Below are 10,346 nucleotides of genomic sequence, written 5' to 3'. Positions count from 1 at the left end.
GGGTTGAAGAGGAACTTGGAAGTTCGAAAGTGAGGGTTCCTGGTTGCTGGCCTTCCACCCTGGAGTGAGGCATGGACCAAAAGGTCCTTTAGGTTTGTATTCCTCCGGAATGCTATGATGGTTTTATAGTTTTGCAATGGCTCGATGGCCTGACGGAGTTCCTGAAAGTGTTTCCGTATGGCACTGCCCATGCTCAAAGAGGCTGGTGTGAAGGTTGTAACGAAGGGGACCAGGGAAGGACCTGGTTGAGCTCCACCAGGCGGTCGGCCCAGTCCCTCTAGGCTCTGGATCTCTGTCCTGATGGAGCGCAAGAAGGTCCTGCTGTATCCCCTTGTCCTCAGGACACTGAAGAGGATCTTGGTGGCCGTCTGCACATCCTCGATCCTCGTACAGATTCTGCTGAATCTCAATAATTGAGACTTCACAATTCCTCTATGTATGCCTCGGGTGATAGCTCGTCCTGTGGAGCAGGGCGTGAGTGTCGGTGGGTTTAAAAAACACTTTGGTGGCCAAGCCTTCCTTTCCCGGGTCCGTACCTACTATAAATATCTTAAAAACCTGTCCAAAAATTCGATTCGTTCTGGCTGCAGGTTGTCCTTTACTGAGATACTTGGATGATGCTGGTTCAGAATCTGGACAAACTGGCGGAACTCCGTCGCCGAGTGAGTCCAGACTCCGAACACATCATCCAAGTATCTCAGGTAGACGAGTGGTTTCTTGAGGCATTTGGGCAGCACCGTAAGCTCCCAGTCCGCCATGTAGATATTGGCGTACGAGGGAACGAACCTCTTGCCCATCGCAGTCCCATGCGTTTGCAAGTAAATTCTGGAGTCAAACTCAAAATCATTACACCTAAGTCCCAATTCCAGAGGAGTCATCAAGGCCTCATCCGGTCTGGTAAGATGTTAGGCGAGTCTGCATACCTGCCCGTCACTCCACCCCGGGGAGAGTCAGGAGGTAGGAGGAGTCTAATCTAAAGCTAAACCTTGAAAGGTTAGGGTTAGGTTAGGAAAAAGTGGGGTTCCCCAAGGAGAACCAAGAGAGGCACTGGCACTAGGGGGCTCAAGGTTTGTTAGAAGAGGGGGGGGGGGAATTGTTTATAAAAGGACAGGGCCGGGCCCAGCTCGGCAGCAGAAGAGGAGGAGACCAGGGAATATCTTAAAAGAAATGGATGCCTCCCAGCCAGTACCGACATTTAATGAGAACCTGTGGTGGGGATAAGAACCTGTTAGAGGATATAAAAAGGACAAGAAATAAATATAGATGGAAATAAAGGAATCCAAGAGAAGGGACCCGACAGGTGTGTAAGAGTGGAGGTTGGAAGCATCCGAGGTAAAAAAAAAAAAGGGGGGGGGGGGGAAGAGAAGGGAGTTTATTTAAAATTTCTCGTTCAGCCCGTCAGGGTCTATAGTCCCCAGTCTGTGGATCCACCTCCTCTCTGCCGCCTGGCGGTGGGCCCTGCTCCACTGCCTGTTGCCCTCCAGGCCCAGGCTCTGGAGGCCGTGGAGTTTAAAATGCACATAGAGGACGCTGGTGCCCTTCCCACTGTTGATCATGTAAAGGTGCTGCCTAATTCTCAGCTGCAGCTGGTTGCCCGTCTCCCCCACATACAGTTTGCGGTAGGCCCTGCACCGAACAGCATAAATCACATTGCTGGCTGTCGGTAGCAGGACCTGATCCACGTTAAAACCAATTCTCGATTGGGGGTTAAACATGTGGGGAAGACTAATCAAACCGATCTCCGATACCCGAAGCGCTTCCCTCCCGGTCTCTTTTTTATTTAGGTTTGTGTGGACCAGGATGTCCTTCAGGTTTTTGTTTCTCCTGAAGGCGGAGATCACCCGGCTGGCCCCCAGGGCGGCGCAGTGTTCCCTCGTCCCGTTGAAGTCCTGTTTGATATTTGTAATAAAAGACTGGATCCCTTCGGAAAATGTTAAGACCAACGGGACAAGGGAGTGGGCCGGTGGTTGGGCTGTGTATTTGCCGTCCCTGAAGGCCACGGCGACCTCCGCCTTGATTGTTCGGAGGAAGCGCCTCGAGTATCCCCTGAACCTTAACGCGCCAAACAAGGTGCTGGTTGCCTCCTCCACGTGGAGTGGGAGGGTGCAGATTCTATGGAACCGGATCAGCTGGGACTTGATGAGGCCTCTGTAGGTGTGTTTGGGGTGATAACTGGATTTGTGTAAAAGGGCATGTCGGTCGGTGTTTTTGAAGACCTTGGTGGCCAAGGTCTTGCCGAGGTCGCTGGATTCCTGGAAGAAGACCCTGGTGTCGAGGAACTCAACGGACAGTGCTTATAGATTATGTTTTATTTTGATGTGGGGGTGGTATGTGTTGAGGATGTTGAGAAAGGTGTGGAAGTGGTCCACCGGATGGTCCCAGAGGCCGAAGATATCATCCAGGTACCGGCAATAGAGAAGTGGTTGGTGGATGAGTTTGAGAAAAGCCGTCCTCTCCCAATGGGCCAGATAGATATCCGCATAAGCGGGGGAATACTTCCGGCCCATGGCACACCCGCAGAGCTGGAGATTGTGTTCGTTATTGAAGGTAAAGTCATTCCGAGTCAGGGTAATATGGAGTAGCTGGATGATTTCAGAGTCGGGTCTGGGAATTGGCGGAAAATGTCCTGTGTGGCAATGAGGCCCAGAGTGGTTTCTATGTTGGTGTAGAGGGATTCGATATCGATGGTGAAGAGGAGACTATGTGGGGGTACCTTGTGGTGTCGGATTTTATTGACGAATTGATATGTGTCTTTGAGGTAACTGGGGTGGAGTTTGGAAAGGGGGTTAATGAAGTGGTCAATGTATTCTGTAATGTGATAGGACTCGGAATCGCAATCGCTGAGTATAGGTCGACCGACCGGAACAACAAAGGGGACCGTCCAAGTCTCAGGAGGCTTGTGAATCTTGGGGAGCAGGTAGAAGAGGCGAGGCCTAGGTTCGTCCGGACCGTCCAGGTAGTGTTTTTGTTTAATGGTGATGTAGCGGTTGTTATGGAGGCTATGTGTAATGTCTCTAATCAAGTGTTGTGTTTCTAACTGAAGTGGGTAGAGGAGTGGTGCATAGTATGTTATTTAATTGTCTTTCTGCTTCTAATATGTAATTGTCTGTCCTGTAAAACAATTTGGCCCCCCTTGTCTGCCGGTTTAATCACTGTTTGCTATTACCTAATGTTTTAAGAATGTGTTTGTGTTGTAGACCAGGGATTCCCAAAGTGTCTCTAGGGGGTGCGCGAGAGGAAAATGTAATGGTGGTCTAATGGTGTAATTAATATTAAACATTCTCAGGGCTCTCAAGTGTCACGCATTGAGCATGAGACTCACGCATTTCGGTCTTAACTCGCGCACTCCCGCGATACATCGTATTTCTCACACTGAAAAAAACTCTCGGCTATTTAATGTTTGAATGCAGGGGTGCTCAATACGTCGATCGTGGTCGCCGCAGAGCTCCGACGCCGGTCTGCGCGCATCGGGACGGAGCAAAGAAAAAGTCACTACCCCCCCCCCGTCAACAACTCTTCTCGGAGCAAAGAAAAAGTCACTCACAAGGCGTGGGGCATTGGGGGTGCGTGAACCCGGTCGGGATGTAGAAGGGGGTGCGTGGCCTAAAAAGTTTGGGAACCGCTGTTGTAGACTAATATTGACCTTCGTGGGGTGCCAGTCTCGCAATGTTGCTAGGTTTTTCTGAATGAGGAGTTTAATTGCTGGTGAAGTGGTGGTGGTGTGTGGTTCCCAGGTGGACGGTCCGGTGAAGGGCACAGGCTCTCGCCTCGGGGCTCCCCAGAAATGTTCTTTCAATTTGAGCCTCCTGTGGAAGGTATGGAGGCCCCCTCTGAGCTCCGGTCGGGTGGGCGGTTTGGGGGTTGGAATGAAGGTCAGGCCTTTTTCCAGTATCTCCAGCTGTGCCGGTGTGAGGGAGAGAACGGAACTGAGGTTGTTGATATTTGAACTGGGGGGAGGTGTGTGGTCACCTTCCTCCCCCGCTACCAGTTTAACTGAGCCAGTACCTGAATATCACTCCGGCCATCCGGGACGTCCAGTGGATGTCATCTTTGGGGTGGACTTTAAAGAGGAGTGGATTGATGTCTGATAGGGAATTGTATTTGTTGGAGATGAGGTCATTGAGGTAAATGAGGCGTTGTTGAATGACAAGGGGTAAGCGGGGGGATAAATTGAGCAATGGAATGTAAATGGTGGCATTGGGGAAGACGCGGTGGGCTGTAAAGTGGAGTGCTTGCAGTTGCTTACGGATTGTGCTGTTGGGTTAAGCAGTTAATGATGCCTGCTGAAATAATGAGTTGAAGTGTATGTGGTTCCGGGTTATGGTGAATTAGGAGTTCGGTGAGGTGACTGAAACCGGCTCCGGGGTAGCTGTCCACTTGTATGTCGGGGTGTGTGAAAGGGGGGATGCAGGAGAGGTTTGAGTCCCATAGGAAAAGGGTCCTCTTCCTGACCTCCAGCGACCAATCTCTGTTTTGAAAGAATGTCTTGAGGTGTCTGTGTGGTTCCGGGCGTCCCAATGAAACGGGTGGGGCCAAAGGCCCGGCGGCCCCCGGGGGCGTCACCGGTGTGGGTTCAGCCACCCCAGCGCCCTCGTTGTTAGGCCCGGCGGCCACCAGAACCGGCTCCCCCTGATGGGGGGGATAATGTGGTGTCTGAGGGGGGAGAGGCGTAAATATTTTGGCTGTTGGGTACTATGATGTTGTTCTATGGGGGTGTATCCTGGTGCTGGAAGAGTTTTGGTGTGTAATGGGTGAGGGGGAGGAGACGGGCGAGAGGGTGCCGGCGGGGCGCCCTGCCCTTCACCCCTGCGGCCGCCTGGCTGGTCGCTGCGGGAGGGTATGGACCTCCGCTTTGACCCTCCGCTGTGGGCCGCGTCTGGGGTTAGGCTGGGGGGCCCCGCCCGGGTCCCCCGTGCCCTCAATGGGGGTACAGAGGCCTCTGGGGTGGGGCAAATGAGGGGAGGTGGGGGGGGAGGAGAAGTCGGAGGAGGAGAAGAGTAGGGGAGAGTCAGGGGGAGGAAGCGGAAGTGAATGAGGGAGGGAGAGGGGGAGGGGAAAACCGGGGGGCGGGTGAAGTGATAAAGGCAGGAATCGATGGGGGAGAAGGGGAGATGGCCGGGGGGGGGGGGGGGGCTGCTGTGGGAGAGGTGGAAAGAGGGGAGGAGGGAGCGGCGGGAAGTCCAAGGTTGAGAGTCGAGAACGTGGAGCCTCCCCCCCGTCAACCGGGTTCCCAGTGTGGATCAGGTCCCGTAGTGTGTTAATAGACGAGGGGGTGAGCTTCCTACCATATCTCGACCTCCCCCACTGGACCGCTCTCTCCAGACAGGTGGAATTGAACGGGGGAATTTTGTCCAACACCCCCGCGATAACTGAATCATAATGAGTTTGTAATATATGTATGTTATGGAGCATCCAGTTGTGGGTGTTGTCCTGAATTTTAAGCCGGGTTATTTCGTTGGGTGAGGAGGGTTTGATGAAGGAGGTGAGGCAGGCTACCCCCTCATCATGCCCTGGGGGAATGTGTTTGTGTTGGTAAGAATTTCGGAATGGTTGAGGGCCTGCAGGATTTTGAAGTAGGTTTTGGACTGTAAAAAAAGATGTGTGGGGATGGTTCTGGGCCTCCCTCCCCGGCGGGGGGCGGGGGCCTGGGAGGTGTGGTGCCTCCCTATGCTCAACCCCCCCGGGGGGAGGGGAGCCCAAAAGTGAAAAGCGGTTTTGGAGGGGAATGGCCATTTCAGACGTGCTGTGGAAGTGGAGGGAAATAGGGAGATGGAGGAGAGAAGGAAGGGAGGGGAGGGGGGGGGGGTGTTTTAATTTTTTGGTTTTGGGAAGACAAGTCCAGCTGATCTCGGGGTTAATAAATAGGTATGCAATTTGTGATAAAAGCCAGCACCAAGTTGATTATTAAAAAGGCCACCTCAATGCCACAATAAAACGAGATAAAACACAAAACCAGTCAAAAAATTAAATTAAATAAACAATAATAATAATATTTTTAAAAAGCAATAAAAAAAATCAAATAAAAGGAAACGAGACGCCCGAGAGCGATGCAGTGTCAATGGAAAAGTGGGGAAGGAGTAGGGAACAGTGTTCCCCTGGTAGTATGCCAGACGGGTGGCCAAGGTACCCTGTGTTTCCCCCACAGAGGTCCTTTCTGCACAAATTACATCTAATGAGATACACACAGTTAGTGTTCCAGGCAGGCACGTGCACAGATAGAGCCCTAGTGGTGCTCAAGCACCAGCCCTTTTGCCCTGGATGAGAAAAGTGCCCTTTTTGCTGGAGCCCACTTTTTTCATTCATCCGTATTTAAGAATAAAAGTTACTCTCTGTCATCGAGTCCCCCCAAATGTGTTTTCATATCCGACGGGGCATTTATCTGAGTTCTTGTGAGAATTTCGCCCCGACATGCTCCGCGACGCTCACGAGACCCCCCTCCCCCTCCCCCTGCCGCGTCCCTCCCTCCTCCTCCTCCGCGCAGTGCTCCTCACACCACTAAACGGGTGCACCTCCTTCTCCTCTGACCCGCAGCACCAGACACACAGGGCTCTCAAGTTTTGAAGACAGGCAAGAGTGACACATCCATCATCCCGACGTTGTTTTGTGATAAATCGACCACAACATTAGCGCTGCTGAAAACATGACGTCATGACTGGTCCGACGTTTCCTAAAAAAATAAACAAACAAAAACTCACGTAATCTGTGATTTCAGAGCCTTGTCCAGCTGTTTACTGACGTTAGTTATGTTTAGAGAATAGAGACCATAATAAGGACCACTGCTCTTGTCTGTTGTCTATCAATATCGCTTATTTTGAAAATTACGTAAGGGCAATACGGATCCGTATCAGACCAGCGAGGAGGGCAATACGTGGCTGGCATGACGACCCATTAGCCAATCAGAATGCTTGTCCTGTTGTTGCTATATAATAATTCATCTTTATTCATAAAGAAAATGTAAGCTAGCGGTCTGCTGCTGCCCAGAGGAGACGCAGGTCGAGGACAGCATCATCAGTGTAATGCTGCTTATGCTTCAACTCTGTCAGAATTTTTTTTGGCATTGGGTGCCCTTTTTTTTGGTTTGAGCACCTGCCCCCCAAAATGTCTGTGCACGTGCCTGGTTCCAGGTTCCGGAAACCCTGTAGTTTATAGGGTTTTTTTGTGGCATAATTCGTGGTCTTTATGTTCCCCTGACCTATCTTGACCCCATCCCTCCGGGGCATCTTGGCCCGGACCAACATGTCCCTGAGATTAGGGTTCCCTTTGTAGGCTGCGATTACTCATCGTACATTTTGCCCGGGTATCCTCCAGGATTTCCTCAAAGTTTTGTTTGGCAATTTTAATGGTTTTTAGGCCCAGGGAAGAAAAGGTGGTAACAAACGGGACCATGGAAATATCCGCCTCTCTTTTTGCCTGTCCCTTACGGGCCCCAATACCTTCCTGCGTTTTCCTTTGAATGCCCCTCAGCGTTGACCTATTGTATCCCCTCTGTATTAAGGCTTTAAACAGGATGGAAACTGCTGTGTTGTAGTCCGAGATTTGAGAACAGATGCGTCCAAAGCAGGTCAGTTGAGACTTTACTATCCCCTGAAATGTGTGATGGGGGTGAAAACTTGTATGATGTAGGAGGGCATGCGAGTCCATAAATTTAAAAGAAACCTGTGTCCAATCTACCCGAGGTCCTGAATTTGGTACCTTTATAGGTCGTCACATCCAGGAAGTCTATTTCCTTCGAACTGGTCATCGCTTTCACCTTAATCGAGGGATGATGATTATTCAGAAAGGCCTTGAATTCTGCTTTCGAGTGATCCCATGTCCCCCATATGTCATCCAAATAACGGAAGTAACTAAGGGGGCGATTTGGGAAGAACCGTTTCCTCCCAGGTGGTCATATATATATATATTAGGGCTGTCAATCGATTAAAAAAATTTAACTAATTAATCGCACATTTTGAAATTGCGATTAATTAATCGCGATTAAAAGTTAAAAGTTCATTCTTTTTTAAGACAAAACTTCACACAGAGCTGTGTTTTCAAAGAGGCTCCTACCTATAAAGTGCCAGCGAGGTATTTAATATCGTGGATGATAAATTGTTTCTTCAGTGAAACATCAGATTAGTAAAAAAAAGAAGTATATTGAGACCCCATTGGTCCTGTCATCTTTAACATTGAACACAGCAGAACCAGTGGCCTTGATAACTGACTGACATTCAAATATGGAGGCTGGGCTCATTTTATACTTTTTTGTATACATTTTACGAAAAAAATTAAATTCACCGTTTAACCCTTGTGTTGCCTTCGGGTCATTTTGACCCGAATCAATATTACACCCTCCTGCCGCCTTCGGGTTAATTTGACCCCATTCAATGTTTAATGTCGGTGTGTTCTTTCGGTAGTCAACAAACAAACATAAAGTGCCTCACACTTAAACTTGGAAAATAATATTAATTCTAATAATTTTCTGGAGGTTTTAATTGCTGGCGTCAAATTGAACCCAAAGGGTAAAATATGTTAATAAATATAAAGGTAACAGGAGGGTTAAACATTGAATCGGGTCAAAATGACCCAAAGGCGGGGGGAGGGTTAAATATTTAATCGGGTCAAAATGACCCGAAGGCAACACAAGGGTTAAAAGTGTTTCCCTTCAAAGACAAAACTTCACACAGAGCTGTGTTTTCAAAGAAGCTCCTACATATAAAGTGCCAGCGAGGTATTTAATATCGTGGATGATAAATTGTTTCTTCAGTGAAACATCAGATTAGTAAAAAAAAAGAAGTATATTGAGACCCCATTGGTCCTGTCATCTTTAACATTGAACAGCAGCAGAACCAGTGGCCTTGGTAACTGACTGACATTCAGATATGTCACGTTAACCCTCTGGGAGGCTGGGGGCATTTTATACATTTTACAAAATAAATTAAATTCAATGTTTAAAGTCTTTTGCATGTGACACACCCCCACGTGTTATACATCAAACATTCCAGAACAATCTCAGCTCTGAAATGAGCCTCATTGTCCTCGCGCCGTGTCCTCTGGTTCTCTGACTGACAGGCTGCTAAATGAGCCTAACCTGTGAGGTGGGAGGTCCTTTGTGATTTACTGAGTGTTCATTGGTTTTTTTTCCCCCGTGACAGACAAACGGATTGACCAATCACGTTGAAGGTTTCGTGTGTCGCGTTCTTTCCGCGCCGCGTCACCCGACATGTCGCCCCTCCGTTCCTCTGTGTCTCAGAGGGGGAGACGGGAGGAAGGAGGAGCAGGAGGAAACCCGACTGATTCATCCACGAGTTAAACTGATTGCTGCTCCTTATTTTCGCGGAGAAATGATTGTTTTAAAAACGGAAACAGTGTCAAACCGCACTGGCGCAGTTTTTAAAAAAAAAACTTTTAAAAAAAGTGCGTTAATTGCGTTAAAATATTTTAGTGCGTTAACGCGGCCAAATTAATCGCATAGATTAATGCGTTAACGCTGACAGCCCTAATATATATATCTGCATAAGCGGGGGCAAATTTCTTACCCATTGCTGTCCCTTTAATCTGGAGATATTGTTTACCGTCAAACTGTCATTCCTAGTCAAACTTAGTCTCAGGAGTGTGAGTATCTCCTGGTCCGGCCGGGAGGGGTCTGGGAACTTCACGAGGGTTTCCTCGATAGCCTTCATACCCATGTCTGTGTCAATGTTCGTGTACAAACTATCCACGTCCAATGTGAAGAGCATACAGGGTTCCTGTATTGTAATGGCCCTTACTTTCTGCAGGAAGTCATATGTATCCTTTAGATAGCTGTCATGTTTGTTAGACAAGGGGTTTAGATAGTAGTCCACAAATTCGGCTATTTGATAGCTCTCACTCCCACAGTCCGCCACAATCGGGCGACCCGCCGGCGTTATAAAGGGGATCGGCCAAGTTTCCGGGGATTTATGGATTTTGGGCAGGAGATAAAATTGTGTCTCACGTGGAGTTGGCGTGGTAAGATAACCCTGTTGTGTTTTGGTTATTCTTTTGTCCCTGACCATTGACTCAAGGATCTGGTCTATCTGTTTGGCCGTTTCCATATAAATTGGAATCTCCAATGGGATATAATACCTGGTGTCACTTAGTTGCCTAAGAGCCTCCTGCACGTATTTATCTCTATCCAGGATGACCGTGGCCCCTCCCTTATCTACGGTTTAATGATAATGGATGTATTCTTTTCCAGTGATGTCAAGGCCTGTCTCTCCTCTAAACTGAGGTTATCCTTTTCTTGTTGCGGTATGAGATCCCTGATCCTCACTTTGTCTGCGTCCATCAAGTGAAGGAGATCCAACGGTAAGGATGATAACTCCGGTTCCCAAACTGATTGTGGTTGG

The sequence above is a fragment of the Pseudoliparis swirei genome, chromosome 2 (genome assembly GCF_029220125.1).
Source record: "Pseudoliparis swirei isolate HS2019 ecotype Mariana Trench chromosome 2, NWPU_hadal_v1, whole genome shotgun sequence".
NCBI classification, from domain to species: Eukaryota; Metazoa; Chordata; class Actinopteri; order Perciformes; family Liparidae; genus Pseudoliparis; species Pseudoliparis swirei.
The sequence above is the reverse complement of the archived record's forward strand: the minus strand, read 5'-3'. Positions refer to the sequence as shown.